Source organism: Gorilla gorilla, chromosome 16, assembly GCF_029281585.2.
Source record: "Gorilla gorilla gorilla isolate KB3781 chromosome 16, NHGRI_mGorGor1-v2.1_pri, whole genome shotgun sequence".
In the NCBI taxonomy this organism is placed as follows: Eukaryota; Metazoa; Chordata; class Mammalia; order Primates; family Hominidae; genus Gorilla; species Gorilla gorilla.
Window position 1 is genome coordinate 36,753,061 of NC_073240.2, and position 17,267 is coordinate 36,770,327.

Sequence of the window (17,267 nt, forward strand, 5' to 3'; positions counted from 1 at the left end):
CAGTCCAGGTTCAATATTAGGCTGTTTGGGGATACAAAAAAATCTGGGTTATAATGAAAAGCACTGTCATTTCATGAATACCTCTCACATGAATTGCACATGTATATTTTTTTCATTTATGTTGTTTTCTCCAATGGCTTTATCCAACAACAGTTTGTTTCATGACCATGTCACGTGTTCAGTGCAGGTCCGTATGGTGGTTCTGCTCATTGTAGTCACAAAGACACCCAGACTGATGGAAGTATTGATGTTATACTTATTCCCATGACCACTGAGTCAGGGAAAAGAGAAAATGACTCACAGCATGACTATTAATGTTTTCACCTGTAAGAGACGCATGTTCACTTCACACACTTTTCAGTTATCAAAGCATGTTCATATCTACTATTTTTTTCCTAAAACCCTTATTGATGTGTCATTATGTACACATTTTACGAATGGAATAATTTTAGTAAGTTTATAGAATTGTGCAACTATCATTTTAACCCAATTTTAGAGCATTTTATCACCCCCAAAAGATCCCGCATGTCCACTTGCCATCTATCCCTATTCCCATCCCAGACCAAGGCAACCAGTAATTTGCATTCTGTCTCTATAAGGTTTGCTTCGCTTTTTCTGGGCATTTAGGATAAATAGAATAATAAAGCATATGGAGTTTTTCATCTGGCTTCTTTCACTTAGCTTGATGTCTTTGAGATTCATTCATGTTGCAGCACATATCAGTAGTTGTTTCTGTTTATTGCTAAGTAGTATTCCATTGCATTGATATATCACATTTTGTTTTTTCTTTCACCAGTAGATAAACATTTGAAATGTTTTCACTTCTTAGTTATGATGAATGCTATATATTTGCATACAAGTTGTATTAGTCCATTTTCACTTGCTATACAGAACTACCTGAGACTGGTTAATTTATGATGAAAAGAGGTTTAATTGACTCACAGTTCCACAGGCTGTACAGGAAGCATGACTGGGAGGCCTCAGGAAACTTACAATCATGGCAGAAGGTAAAGGGGAAGCAAGAAGCTTCTCCACGTGGTGGCAGGAGAGAGACAGCAAAGGGAGAAGTGCCATACACTTTGAAACCATCAGATCTCATGAGAAAGAATTCACTATCATGAGAACAGCAAGGGGGAAATCCACCCCCATGATCCAATCACCTCCCAGAAGGCCCCTCCTCCAATTTGACATGAGATTTGTGCAGGGACACAAATCCAAACTATATCATAAGTTATTGTGTGAAAATATTCACTTTTTAAAAAGAGGTACCGTCTAATGTAATGACATGGAGACATATTTATTCTCCACTAATTCCTTTTGAGGACGCCATTACCTTTGAGAGGTGTATAAATAAGTGTTAAGGTAGAAGTTTCTGCACACTCCCCATCCCTCACCTTAAGTTCTTTGCTACCTAGTATTGAGGCTTCCCACAAAGTAAAAGGAGTCAGAAGGCCTAGATATTTTCTTTAGGAAGTTTGAGTGACATAATACTAGATAAGGGAGGGTTGATAAAAATATTGGGATAGGGAGGCAATCATAACTGAGATGGAATTTTATTATAAAATATGCATTGTAATATGCATATTACACCAATACCTCTGTGTTGCTTAGATAAACTTTGGTAACACCTACAATTTTCATTAGAGCTCTGTGTGTGGATAGATTGTTTGGAAGGAACTCCAATGGGAAGCGACTTTTACATCTAGGTGGATGTAGTGGATATTTTGGGTTATGTACAAAGCATTTATGTCTTGTTCTCCTTTCTTAATGATACCCAGATTTTCATGTGGAAGTTTGCGCCTTCAATCACAGTTCTTGCACTTGAGGAAAGATAGCCCCACCCACCTAGTATGTTGTTTTCCTGTCCAAAGCCATAGTTTCAGTGGTGGCCATAACTTTACCTGTATAAAGATCCAATTTAGAAATTTTGCTGGAAATTTGAAAGGAAAACCTTCTCTCATATAGACTTGAATGAAGACAAATGCAGCCTTGGTTGCATCCTATGGCCACAAGTGAGCCAACCTTAGATGAAGCTTACAGTGTGAACAGTAGAACTCAGAGATAGCAATGATGTAAACTTGAATTAACCAATCCTTACCCTACGATTTCATTTTCCAGTTAGGTAAGTCAGTAAAGCCCCTTTAATGTTTAATCCCCTTATTGTTTGAGTCAGAATTTTTATTCCTTAAAGCATAAAGATTCCAAACTGACACAATCATACTTGGAGTAAAACTAAAGGCAGTACAAGGTTGTAGGAGGCAGAAGTCCTGGGGATGCTGAGATTGTAAATTTCAAAAATTAGCAGCTATCATAGGCTGTGGAATTGTCTAGAGTCTGGGCCAATTATACCCTGAAATCCAAAGGGCAAGAAGGTCCCAGCTGATATATAGGTTACATTCAATTCTTTTCTACAGTGTTTTTGTAACTAATATGTAGTGGACAATAAAGAGCTGAAAGTACTTTGACCTATCTCTGTGATACCTGGGGAGATGTGACCTTTGACCCTGTAGAGCAGTAGAGACCTTTTAAATGGAGAAAATCAGAATGTGCCGTAATGACAGGATTTGTTTTGTTTCCCTTCCCAACTGCCTCACTAAATAGATCTCCTTTTCCTCTGCTTGTTGGAGAATCCTATTCACATGTCTATGATAGCATTTAATACACTGTGCACATCATATGTTTATTTGCTTACCACTCAAATGGCCTGGGAAGTCTTTAAGGACAAAGATAGTGCTGTTACTCTTTACATATTTAGTGTTCAGTACTGCACTGGGACACTAATGTGGTACCCCGTAAACTTGTTTTACAAAATCAGTCAACATGCTTATATTTTTTCTTTCAACACCATAGGCTTTCTTACTAGAGAAAGCCTCGTTTTGTAGTAGAAAGAAACAACACAAAAATCTGTGATTGCTAAAGTTAATGTAGTTCTACTCTGGCTAGTAACTACAAAGTCTGGGTAAAATATGAAAAACATCTGCTTGTAGTCATCAGAGAGTTTCTGAGAAGGTCATAACTTTGAGGGACCAAAATCCTGCAGAGGGAGAAATTCTCAGCGGTGATCCCAACATTCTACTTGCTATTTCTCTCCTTAAGACATAGGCCAGTTTCTTAAGCAGGGCAGGCAAAGGGCTGAGAAGCCAGGAAACAGTAGCTGCTAGGAGAAGAAATATAAGCAAACTTTTGGTGATCTCACAGAACTAAGGAGACAAAAATTAGAGTTTAGGTCTTCTGAGATAACTAGGATTTGAGAGACCAAGGTTCTGGAGAGAAGAACAGTTACAGAGGTGCAAGCCTGACACTCCACATTCCTTTTTCTTTTGAATAATTTGCCAGTTCCTAAGCTTTATGATATAAGAGTCAGGTGAAAAGCTTAATGGAGTGCGCTTTAATGACAAAAATGTGAATTCAGGACCTAGGGAAAAAAAAAAAAAAGGCCCACGTAAACATCCTAGGCTCTCATTTGGATATCCTGGAGTCTCTACCCTAGGAGCTGAGGTGAAATAGGGTTAGGAATAATGTAATGAGCTGTGAAACTCAGTCTGAAATCAAATCGATTCCTCATTGGATTTAGGTGTCTACTTCTCCTTTAGTAGCTTACCAGGAAAAAAGGTGAACCTTTGGTGAAAAGAGATCACAACCTCCCATTGCCTATAATTTCTAATTTGTGAAAGTCTGGCATTTAACAAATATTATTCAATATAAAAGGAAGATGACTCAAAGGAAAACTAGACAATAGAAACAGGCCCACAGCTGACCAAGACACCAATTTAAAATAACATTGATGAATATGTCCAAAAAAAAAAATGCATGAAATGATAATGAATTTCACCAGACAAATAAAAGACATAAAAAGAATTTAGTGAACACTTTGAAAGTGAAAAATGCAATTACTGAAACTAAAAACTTAGTATTTGAGTTTAATATCAGATTGGGCAAAGAAAAAGTTGAGTATAACTATTAATTGAAGCATAAATAATAAAAAAGAGAAGGTACAGAAAATAACAATAGAGACTTTTGGGATCTTCAAAAAAGGTCTAACATATATGAAATTATAGTCCTAGAATGGTAGGAGAAAGGGAATGGGCAGAAGCAATTTTTGAAGAGATAATGGCTAAGTATTTTTCAAAATTAACAAAAGACATTAAGCTAATTCCATTAAGCACAATTCCATTAAGCTAAAGATTCAAGAAGAGATATAACCCCAAGAAGGATAAAATACATAGAAAAACATTCCTATCAATGTCTTAGTAGAACTAGTGAAAAGCAAAGACAAAGACTTAAAAGCAGTTAAAGGGGGGTTGGGGGGAAGCACATTGCTTTCAAAAGAGCAATATTAAGACACAGTCGATTTCTCAACAGACATGATGAAAACTTCCAGAAGACAACAGAATGGTTTCTAAAAATTACTGGAAAACATAAAAACTGCAAATTTAGAATTTTCTATCAGATAATAATAAACTCCAAACATAAAGCAAAAAGACATTTCTAGGTAAAAAAAAGAAGTACAGAGATATTTTGATATCAGTATGGCCACTTTTAAGTAAATACTAAATAGAGTATTTAGGTCAAAAGAAAATGATCCTAAATTGAAATCCAAAAATGCAGGAAGAAATAAAAACCATCAGAAAGTGTAAATATGTGGTACAATGGCTGTACAAAACAATCATGATGCCTTATGGAATTTAAAATATATTTAGAATTAAAGGACTGACACCAAAAAGAACAGAAGCTAAAGTATTGTAAAGCTCTGGCATTGCCTGAAAAAACTGTCAAAAAAATACAAATTTATACATAAAGTGAGGCACACAGAAAATTAATGTGATAGATAAAATATCACTAATTGTTTTCAGTGTAACTGGACAATAATTGCTGAAGTGGATTAAAAGAAACAACTAATATATAGCATATATATATATGCAAGAGACACACCTTAAATACAAGGATAAAAATAGAAAGTTAAAAATGGAAATACCATGAAAACACTAAATAAAAGAAGCTGGTGAAGGCTAAGTAGACCATAGACAAGATACATCACTAAAATTTAAAAAAGGAATATTCCATAATAATTAAAAGGTCAGTCTATGGGGACTAGAAAGCAATTCTGAATGTTTATGTATCTAATAACATAGTTTCAAAATACATATAATTAAAAGGAAGAAATAGAAAAATCTGCAATCACACTGGAAGATGATCAGTAATTGATAAAATAAGCAAAGAATCCATATGAAACAACAAAACAAACAAAATTTACCTTATTGATATACATAGGACATGGTCCTGAAGAATGGCAAAATATATATTATTTTCAAGTGCACATGGATTATCTACCAAAACTGCAAAACTGACCATATACTGGGCCATAAAACAGGTCTCCAACAATTTCTTTTTCTTTTCTTTTTCTTTTTCTTTTTTGAGATGGAGTCTTGCTTTGTCTCCCAGGATGGAGTGCAGTGGCGCAATCTTGGCTCACTGCGACCTCCACCTCCCGGGTTCAAGCAATTCTCCTGCCTCAGCCTCACGAGTAGCTGAGACTACAGGCCTGCACCACAATGCCTGGCTAATTTTTGTATTTTTAGTAGAGACACGGTTTTACCATGTTGGCCAGGCTGGTCTCAAACTCCTGACCTCAGGTGATCCACTGCCGCGGCCTCCCAAAGTGTTGGGATTACAGGCATGAGCCAGGGCGCCTGGTGTCTTCAATAATTTCAAAGAATTAGAATTATACAGAGCATGTTTTCCAACCACAGGACAATATCTGGGATTGCTTCTGGAGGGAACTCAGTTGGATCCCCCTCAGAGTTGGTCACCACAGCAGTGGCTGTGCATGCAAGTATTGTTAAGTGTTGGAGTGAATATTTATATTTCAGACTGCTAATTAAAAAATGTAGTATAGCTGGACTAACCTCAAAAACATAAAATACATGCATATACTCAAATACACACATACCAACACACACACACACGTCCTTAAAATACTTGTAGAGCAGGTGGAGTTTGGAAAGGCCCACCAAACCACATGGATTCTTCCAGGCAGGTTAACCTTTTGTTTCTCTGCTTGTGTCCACTTGAGTGACCATATAAAGGAGACTCTAGTAGCTAAGCTATGCTTAACATAATTAGAACTGGTGCTAAGTAGTATTATTCCTCTTGCCCTTTTTACTTAAATCATGGTTTCTCACTCTCTCTCCTGGTGGCTTGGAAAATATTTTTTAAAAGATAGAAAAAAAGTTTAAATGTTACTAGTTCTTGGACAGACTGTGAGTCTTTCATCCCAGTTACATCTAATAAAAAAATTTAGTGTTAATTTGCAGGGACCTAACCTTCTCACACAGCTCATGTGACTCTGCTCTCCAAGTATCAGATATAAAATGAAGAAGACACAATATGAAAGGGCTATAATAAAATTATATTTAATATGATGAAAAACAGAGAAGCTGAGAGATTCTTTGGAGGGCAAGGGGGAATCAGGGAAAATATCATTTCAACGGAGCGAATGATTAGGACATTTGCAGATGGATCTGGCCATGTAAATGGAAAGAAGTTGCCCACAAGCAAGGGCACAGAGGTTGGACATACACAGCGCACACAAGGAGTTGGTGAGCTGTCTGCTGTGAGTACAGGGTAGAATGAAAGGAAGAGAATACTGGGTTCAAGTGTGGAAAGACATGGTTAACATGTTCACATGCTTGGATGTTCTATTGCAAGCAGAGGGAAGGAAATACAGTTTTTTGAGTGGAGAAGAATCATGATTGAATCAAAGTTTTCCAACAATAGTTCCAATAATTTGTCACATTGAGAATAGAGTGAGGAAAAATTAGATTTATGGTTTATGGGTAGATTTCAGCAAAGACATAGGGGTTTAAATCTGAGCAGTGACAGTGGGAATGAACAGAATGGGCGATATTGACTATCCAAGGCATTTTGAAGGTAGAATAAGAAACTTGGTAATTGCATATGATGAATGGGGGAAAAGAGTCAAGAATAGTGCTAAAGTTTCTAATGTGTCCTGCGGAGTAGATGGAGATACTGTTATCTAATGTGGAGAATCCAAGAGAAGGGTGAAGCCAGAAAAGGGGTATCATAAAACGATCTTGTGTCACAAAAGCTACATGGTGATAACCAAGAATTTTTTAGAGAGTAATGGAATGACCTCTTCTAGATAAATTTTTCTCCAAAACTTAATCAGCAATCATTAGAATGTTATTAATATCAGATGAGGTGTATATGGAGATATACATGAAGTTTTGAAAAGGTCCAGAAGTGGCAATAGGATCAGGATGGTAGAGTGAAAAAGCCATTACATTATAAATCAGAAGTCATAGGTTACATTAGCTACCTGGTTGACTATCCATAAACAACTTGACTGTTTAGCTCTTCATTTCGTACTTTGTAAAACACAGGGCAACAGTGTTTCTCTTCCTCCCAATGTGTGTGAGGGTCAAGTGAGATGATGCATTTTTAGGCATAGTGAAAAATGCAAAGTGCAGCATGAGTGATTTGGGTAGCATTTTAATATGTCATTGGTTAGTTTGATAATTAAAAATTCTTGATTTGAAAATAATATCCTAAAATATATTCAAGGAAAGGATTTAAATTCTAAGAGGTTTAGTTACAGTGGAGGTTTTATCTCTCCTTTTTTATTTTTCAATTCCTGAATACAACAAATCTTGCCCTTGCCCAAATATTAAATCTATGAGGCTATAAATGTAACATTACACATGGTATGCATTATAAAAACAAACCCTGAAACATTTGTCTGGGGCAAAATAAAAGAAACTGAAAAATTGAAGATGTGAAGCATTTTTACTTAATGCAAGCTATTCCCATTATTTCTTTTCCTTTTAATAAAGTTCACACTTAGTTGCTCTCTTGAAAACCAATTCTTCCTAAAGCTTCTCTCTTCATCTTTAATATGACTCTTCTCTGAAGCTCTCATTTCTATCCAGGCAGCATTATTACATATCTTACAAAATCGAGCATTAGAGATTAATTACATGTGAAGTACATCTGATGGCTCTGGGGTTTCTTCGGGGAGTAGTGAAGGCTACCCACTAGTGTAATAAAAGCAGCATAAATTTAATTAAAATGTAGTTATTTCATTGGGTCTACTATGCAAGTAGGGCCTCTGGTTTTCTGTAAAATCATAAAAATGATCTATAAAAACTTACAAAGTTAAAGTGAAAGGGAAAAAATACTCTGAAGTGAGTGATAGGCTGCCAGAGTGGCCCAAGACACAGGATGGAGAATGCTAACAGAGAAGAAAAAGGCTACCTATGTCCTCCCAATGCCTCCAGGCTCCTTTCTAAGCACTTTGAGGCAGAGAAAAAAACAAGTTTACTTTTCTGCCCTCTCTTGGCTATTTACCCAGGAAACCTCAGGGGGTTCTAAGCAAATACTAGGCTATACCATGGTGATTTATTGGCATTTTATTCTCCGAAATAGCTAAATGAGTCTTTCCACCCTTACTTCTCCCTGGTGCTACCCCAATGTTCAATAAACTTGTACAGCAGAATGCTCAAGTTCTACATCAAAAGTCAGATCTGGGAACGCATCCACAGCTGATAAGCCTCATTGCATACCTGTTTGAGAAATAAGCCAGGGGCTTTCGATTGTACAGAGAGGTAAGTTTCTGTGAAAGCCCCAGTAAGCTAGTTTGTCTCATTTTTATTTTGGCTACTGGTAGTAAGTGGCCACAAGGTGAACTGAAATTGGAAAGCAGACATTCTACAAAATAACTTCTATACAGGTAGCATAGGACCTATGCTAATCCACCTGGACACAGTGTGAAGTAACAGTAATAATAATTGCACAATACAGAATAAACACTGATTTCATCCTGTGTGCCAGGAGATACACATGTATCATTTCCAGCCCTCACACCAATCCTACAAAGAGCATACCACCATGCTATGGTACAAAAAGCACAAATTTTAAAGAAAGACAAAAACGGTTTGAATCCTGGCTCAGCTACTCTGATTTTCTGATTCCCAGTGTCTTTACCTATAAGATAACACTGTATTTGGCTGGTAGGTTATAAATGATACTTAGAGTGTATATACATAAGACCCTAACACATTGTCTGCCGCACGGTGGGAGTTTAAAAGTGTTGCTCCATCTTAGTCTTCAGTAAGATTGTGAGGCTCAATATTATTTTTCAAAAATTTTCTGAGGATGAGGACTTGGTAATTACTCACTTGTAGTGGCTTCTAATAGTGTTTAATTAATTTTATAAAATAAAGTTTCATTCTATGCAAAGTAAAAATATTCATGATATGAAAGAAACAGTTGTTCTATGTTAGATGAGTCAGTGTTTATTTTCTTTTACTTGACATGTATAAAGAGATACAGGCTTACTATGCATCAGAATATCTATTTATTCTAGTGACCTTGCTGCATGTGAGTAACATATGGAGAAGGTAGGAGGAAATATATTTTAATATTTACTTAGGTCCTACTATGAGATTATCTTATGACCAGAATTAGCTTTGTCCGGGATATTTTGCTCCTTTGTTCTTACAGCTATTAAATTCAATCCTGGGAAGTCTGTACAGCCTCTCTTTGTGCTTAATCTATAGCTTTTAGACATAGAGGTCCTGATGAACTCTCATTCCACATAAGTCTGCGGGCTTCCCAAACTTTGAATGGTTTTGAATTGAAAGCAGAGGGGTGTGGGCAAGGTTAGAAAGAGGACATGGGGTAGATTTCCTTTGTTTTTACTATAGCTGTTGGCATACTTGTGGAAAAGGGTAAAGTCCTTAGAATTATTCTCTGTAGTTCTTAATTCTCTATCCTTGGATATTTCATTTTCAACTTTTTAATAATCTCATTTACTCTTTGGGGATAATTTCTAAGTGATCTATTATATCTCAAAAATTGGACAAGTTATTTTTAGAACATCTTAGTTAACAGTGAATCAAGAGCTTTGATTTATTTTTAAATGTCACATTTAGACCACAGAAAGGTTACAGATACAGTTTTCTCTAAATGAAATTTTAAAAATTCACATTGAGACGCTCTTAGTGCAACTTAGTGTTTGTAAACGGCTACAAAAAGGCAGATCTTCCTCTCTGCCCAAAATGTCACATATGGAAAAAATTAATTACATTTTTCTATTTAAAATAGAAAGGTAAAAAATTTCCAGACAACATGGCACGGTAAAATCACAATTTGTAATACTCCCTCTGCCCAAACACATCAATGATAGGTAAAATATACAAATAGAAGACCAAAAAACAGCCAAGCTTAAACAAAAAAAAAAAAAAAAGAAAAAGAAATAACTTTTCAAAGTGAAAATCAAAATAAATGCAAAGTAGTGAAAGAGTCTTAACCCACAATTTTGTTGTCCTCCAAGTTAAGAAGTAGGTTGACAGTGAACACAAGTAACATTCTGCTACCTGGTAAACAAGACTGCTTAAACCAATGCTTTCTAGATTACAAAATAACGCTGAAAACAAGTTGCTAAGTATTGCCAAAGGCTATGGCTTTTAACAAGTTGTAGGCTGGGAGTCAAATATGGACATATTCTTGCAACAAAGAAGTGGTCAAAGTAACCTAGCAGTGCACTGACTGGATCAATATTACCCCCAGCACTGTCAAGGGACAGCGGCCCGGGAAGGTCATTGTATGCTCTTGGTTTGGGATTCGGGACCTTAAGGCTGGATAAACACTATGCTAAAACATCTAAATCATACATAAAATGAGAGAACAAAGAAACAAGTGAAATTCCTATTACAAATCAGCCAAAACATGGAAGCAGCTAATGCTGTAACAAATACTGTCCTTATCTCCTTGCACTCAGCACTTCAGTGCATGACATTGGTTTGACTTCTAACTACTGCCTTTGTCTTTGTTTTCCTATGGCCACTGAAGCCTGCTTTGTCCACTGGTCTGGCATGCTACAAGTGATGGAGAATTAATGCCCTTTGGAAGCAGCCTCAAACTGACTAAAGGAAATTGGTACATAAAGATTCCCTTGACCCTTGGGTAGGATGAGTCTGAGAGATCTGCTCTACACAGGCTCCCAGAGTTTTCCTTGTGAGTTTCACCTCTAGTTTTACACAAGAGTAACTGGCCTGGTGATCCACCTTTTATTGGCCGCTTTCCTTCCTTGTCTCCCCTCTCCATTCTCCTACTGGTGCTTTTGTTGCCTTCCAAATAAACTACCTGAACTCAGATTCTTTACCCAGGATCTGCTTAATAAAGAGCCCAGTGTAATACTGAGAAAGACAGACAAGAAAATCCGCAGATGGAACACAAATTTTCTCAGGGAGAAATTAACGGGATGAAACAGTCTGACAAATCTTTAATATAAATGTATTTAGTGCCCAAATAAAAATGAAGAATAAGTTCTATTAAAGAAAAGCAAGGACTAATGGAACAAAAATAGGCAGAAATGAAGCAAGACCAGGAAGATATGAAACAAATCCAATTAGAAATCTTGGAAAGGACATACACAGTCTTTGAAATTCAAACACTCAAGAAAATGTAGTTTACTTGGTATTGGACAAAGTTGAAGAATAAGTCAGTGACATAAAAGAGGGATTGACCTGGTATATAGCATGCCAGATTAAAAAAAAAAAAAGTGAGAGGAGGGGATATAATGAAGCAATGGAAAATAGACTGTGGGCTCTGCAGACTACCTTTTATCATGTGATAGTTCCTAAAGAACAGAATAGAGGAAATGGTGCAGAATAAATATTTGAAGAAATCTGAACTTTCCAAGTATCCTAAGATCAAAAGTGGACTCAAAGCATCAAGGACAGCGAATAAGAAAATAGGAATAAAAACAAAAATATATTTAGATACAGCTAAGTTAAACTATGAGACTATGTAAAAGAAATTATTTTAGAAGCTAATAGAAAGGATGAGTAACCCATACAAAAAAAGGTATTTGGTCTGACAGCAAACTTCTCATCAGAAATAATAGATGCCAGATGATAATGGAGAGATATCAAAATGCTGAGAGTGCTAAGTATCATTAAAGACAGTAAAAGATAAAAGTCCTGTAAAGTCCATGAGTGCAAAACACTAACCAGAAATGGTATAGGCATAGTTTACAGGAAAATATTTATAAGCCAAGAGTCATAAGTAAATATTTTCTCCCCAAAGCCCATTATTCCATAAATTGTCTGACCTAAGAAGCACCAGGAAGCAAGGTCCTGTCTCTTAACTTTTGCACATTTCTTAGGAGTTGGAGATAGGAAATATGGCAAGAAATATCCAGTCAACTCTGTAAAAATAGGCACTTCCTTCTTGGGAAAAGCCTTGTAAGAGAGGGTCATTTGCATTTTATTCAGACCCTGTCTTCTTGCTCTGTTGTGTCAGCTCTGCTAAGCTAACTCATTGCAAAGCAGCACAAGGGGAAATAGAAAGAGCCACTAAAGCCATACATGTAATCCATTATTTGTGTCCCCTAAAAAAATGAAAAGATCTTTGAAGAATATAAAGACAAAGAAAGTTGCCATGACTAATATCCCCACTGCAGCATGTCAAGCCAAACACCCTGATTTACTCTCCTCCTGATATTCACTCATCTAAACATACTGATAATTGTATTAGTCTTTTAAATGCACTGAAGCTGGTGAGAATCCTTAGAGGCCACAAGTAAGTACAATATCTACTCACAGAGGTAGGTAAAGCCCAGGAGCCCACCTTTACTCTGAGGGATTATTAACCCTGGGATATCATGAGCTTCAGTTTCCAATGTCCTTTTGGTTCCTGAAGAATAGGAAACAAAACTTGTCTCAGATGAAAAGTATTATAGGAGACATCCCACACATATAGATCTGAGACAATGAAGGGCTACATTTTCAATGTAAAAGATAATAGGAAATAAACTACTTTAACCCAACACCACGTGGAGACAAATCATTAAAAAGTTGGGAATGGATGCTAAGTGCTAACCTTTTAGCTACTCAGAAACCATGCTCAAACTTTTACCTTTATTTAACTTCCAAATGATAGTGAAAAACAACATGCTATCTATGTTATGAAACTAGATCTTGTATCATAGAAATCCCCTTTACCCTATTCTAAAAAAGCAGAGGTTCGGCCGAGGCGGGTGGATCACAAGGTCAGAAGATCGAGACCATCCTGGCTAACATGGTGAAACCCCGTCTCTACTAAAGCTACAAAGAAAAATTAGCCCGGCGTGGTGGCGGGCGCCCGTAGTACCAGCTACTCGGGAGGCTGAGGCAGGAGAATGACGTGAACCAGGGAGGCGGAGCTTGCAGTGAGCCGAGATCGCGTCACTGCACTCCAGGCTGGGCAATTGAGGAAGACTCCGTCTCAAAAAAAAAAGTCCCAAGTTGCTGGGTCCACCTTGGGGAATGTGTTTGCCTTTTCCAGTTTAGTAATTATTCCATCATTTCATCCTTTATCTTACAGACAAATTTATAATTTAGTTTCTAAAAGCACTTCTATAAAACATAAGGGAATGAAAGGTTGAGAATTTTAAAAAATTGACTAGCCTGCTCACAACACACATGCTCACAAATATATCTCGCAAAGCAAGGAAAAATGCATTCGGACTTGCAATTATTTTGAGACTAAAATTTTTGATACCTTCTTCCATTGCTCATTTCCTGTTTCATTTTTCCTCTTTAAGGATTGTAGTTGAACATGATTCTTTACCTACTGAGGTAACACAAACTTTTATTTCTCTTGGGTCGGAGCCCTTGGTAGTCTTGCCTGTATTGGGCCATTGCCGTTTTGATAACTTTTGTCACTTGATGGGATAGTATTGTGAGTTGCCACAGGGTAACCCCTGGGTTGCAAAAACACTCATTATGCCCCTGTTGTTACAACCAACCTATTTTCCCTTGATAATCAGTATTAATCACATCAGCCATTAAAGTGAGAAAAAAAATAAATGGCTAAAAATACGTGGTAAATACGTGGGTAAATCCAAATGAACATTGATTTTTTTAAAAATAATAATTTCCTTAGTTTAAAAAAATATATAGAGAGAATTGTAGTGCTGATAATAAACTGGGAAATGATAAATATAGATAAAGCGTTTTAAGGTTCCTGCATTATCTGGGAAATGGGTAAATTTTAACTTATGCATTCTAAAATTGTAGAAAATGGATTGCATAAATCAGTTTCCTAAAATTGGGGGTCAAAAAAGTGGAATAATAAAAAAAAGAATCCAAAAGAAAAGTGGAATAGTAAAAAATAATCAATCCAAAAGAAGACACGAAGAAAAAAAAGAAAAAAGAGAAATGCAATAGAAAACCCAAACGAATGAAAACTATTATAATTACTATAAAATGTGATAACATTTAATTTAGTTAAATTCATTGATTTTCAAACTGTACTAAAATAATAAAAAGCTATATATTATTTACCAAAAGTAAATCTAAAATATAAGGATATAAATGTTTAATATGAAAGCATCAAAAAATACAGAAGGCATGTAATAATCCAGAGAAAGCTTTTGTAACTATGCTAGTCAGACAAAACAGCTTTTAAGGCAAAAGCAGTATAAATGATAAAAGTTGAATTTAGCAGAAACATATAACAATTTAAACTTTATGAATGGGGTAACAAAAAGAAAAATATGTAATGCAAAATTTGTCAGAACCATAGAGAGAATCTGATAAATCTACCATCAGAGTAACATATTTTTTAACATACATTTCTCAGTAATTAGTAGATAAAGTAGATCACAAAAAATCAGATATAAGTATAGAAGATTTGAACAAACCAAACCAATTTGATTTAATACATATATAAAGAATTTTTCATCACTCCAGTAGTGAGTAAATATTCCTTCCAAGCATATGTAAAACATTTACAAACTGATGACAAATACAGACATAAAGAAAGGCTTAACATATTTATTTGACTATACACAAGAAAATTGAAACACATAAGAAAATGTTACTAATGAAACAAAATCCAATCAAATCCACACCAAACATTTGGAAATTAAGAAGCATATTTCTCAATACTTCATAGGTTAAAAAGATATCACAGTGGAAGTTAAAAACATCTAGAACTGAATGATACTATTGTCTCAGGACCCTTAGGGTGTGGCTTTTCCAGCTGGAACCCTTTGTGGCTGGTGAGGCCTTTGCCTGAGTTTTGTTTGGGCTTGCTGGGCTCATTGCATCCACCCAACCTGGCAGGATGTGCTCAGCTTGCACTATCTGCCCAGATCCCATGCCTGCCAAGCACGATCCAGGCTCAGAACAGCAAGGGGTGTGTGAGCAAGCAAGCACAAGGTCCAGCCACTGTGCACAGCCAGGCATGCCGGCTGCTGCAATGGGTCAGGCAGCTTCAAGGGCCAGCACAAGTGCTGGCTCCATGCAAGCCTGTGGCTGGATAAGATGCACCACAAGTAGTTTCTGCTGTGGATACTCTTGTCTAGAGGAGGGGAACACTGTGGTGCCCAGAAGCTTGGAGATGCCATTAACTGCAGAGCCCCAAAGAGGGTGTCACAGCCCTGGCTCAGGGAGTCCCTAGGTCTGGGCTCCCTGAAGGGCCACAGCTCTTTTCTCCTTCTCTTTGCCTGTAATGGTGTAAGGGGTGAGGAGGTGTTTAGCCCTGTTTGTGTTACAACTCTTTCAGTCCTGCCATTTGGCCGGCACCGAGTTCTTGTCTCACATCCAGGAAGAACGAGGTACAACTGGAGCGTAAGCAAGGCAGAGAAGAGCTCTACTGAGCGACAGAATAGCTCTCAGAGACCGAAGTGGGTAGCTTCTTTCTGCAGGCAGGTCATCATGATGAGTGTTCAGCTTTCAGTGAAGAGGAGACCAGGAGTGAGTAGTAGCACCTTTCAGCAGCTAATAGTCCCCATATCTGTGTGTGAGTCGGCTGGCGTGGGGGGTGGCGGGGGGGAGGTTATGGCTCAGCAGAGACGAAGTGCGTGCTGATTGGTCCATGCGTGGCCATGGGCCCACCCAGAAAAAGTAACGTAAGTCATCACTCCAGGCTGCAGACTCCACCCAGAACTGACAGCCTTGGGCCCAGGCTTCAGACCATCCCTGGCTTGAAAGCGGGGCTTCACCCCGGGCCTGCCCCTTTCCACCCAGAAGCCTGTCTGCCTCCTGCTGCCATCGACATGTTGTCCATGGGACCCAGGCTGTTTGTGCCAAGGGGCAACTGCAGGCCCGCCCCGAGCCACCCTCAGCCCCACGTTGGCCTTCCTCCCGTGCTCATCTGCGCCCAAAGTCTGGAGGGCGTTGAGAAGGCAGGGGGCTGGCGTGTCAGTGCTACTCTGAGCACGCACATACCCAGCTGGGTTGTGACAGCACCCAGGCTTGGCCACAACTTTGCTTTGCTCTGGAGCAGGCACCGGGAGTAGGGAGAGGCCAGGCAGCGGGAGCAGGCACTTTCAAGCCTGCAGGGGCAAGAGGCTTCCTGGGCACCCGAGAGTGCATTTTCCGAAGCTCATTTTCTCCTAATGCTAAGTTGCCAAATATTAAGATAAGTATTCAGTCAAAGCCAGATAAAATTGTCACAGAATGAATTTTGGGATACAACATTAAACATAAAATTTATTTAAAATATTTGTTTAAAAATAGCAATTATATTTTTAAAAATTTTGGCAAATCATATAAATTTGACATAATTTTGCAAGAACAGTAATCTTTTCAGTGTCAGCTGCTGTTTCTCCTATAGCTATGTAATGTAAAGTTGTGATACCAAATATACTCCTTTCAACTGGTATATTTAATAATGTCACTAGCCTCTTTATGGCTGGCTGAATATAATAAAAGAAAAAGGTTTTCATAAAATATTTTCTATTAGAAAATTTGTATTTGGGACTCAAACTTGGATAAATCTAAAAAAAAAGACCCTTGTATTTTTAGCAACTAAAATTAGTTTTGAGTCCCTAGCCGTTATTTTCACAGGTGATGTTTGCATTTTTAGCTTTCATAAACTAAAAGCTCTATGAATTATCTTAAGTATTATTGCAAGTGCATTTTAAAAGTCTGATTAGCAAGAAGAAAATGTCTCTAGCACATTATTTTCTTCATCATATGCCCTATACATTTAATTACCAAAGCTATGCAAACTTCTCGGCCTTCCAAGATTTGTGTCTATTTCTATAACTATCTCTAATATTTTTCCCACCAGCCTGATTGAATGCCAACATTCACAGATAATGATTGTTAGCATATAAGTCTCAAAGTAATGTACGATTTATTAGCATTTAAATTTGTCTATAGTACATTTCCTAAATACCAAATAAATTTCATTTCTGTACATAAGTTGCAAAGAATTAAAAAATGAAATTGACAAAACAGTACTTACAG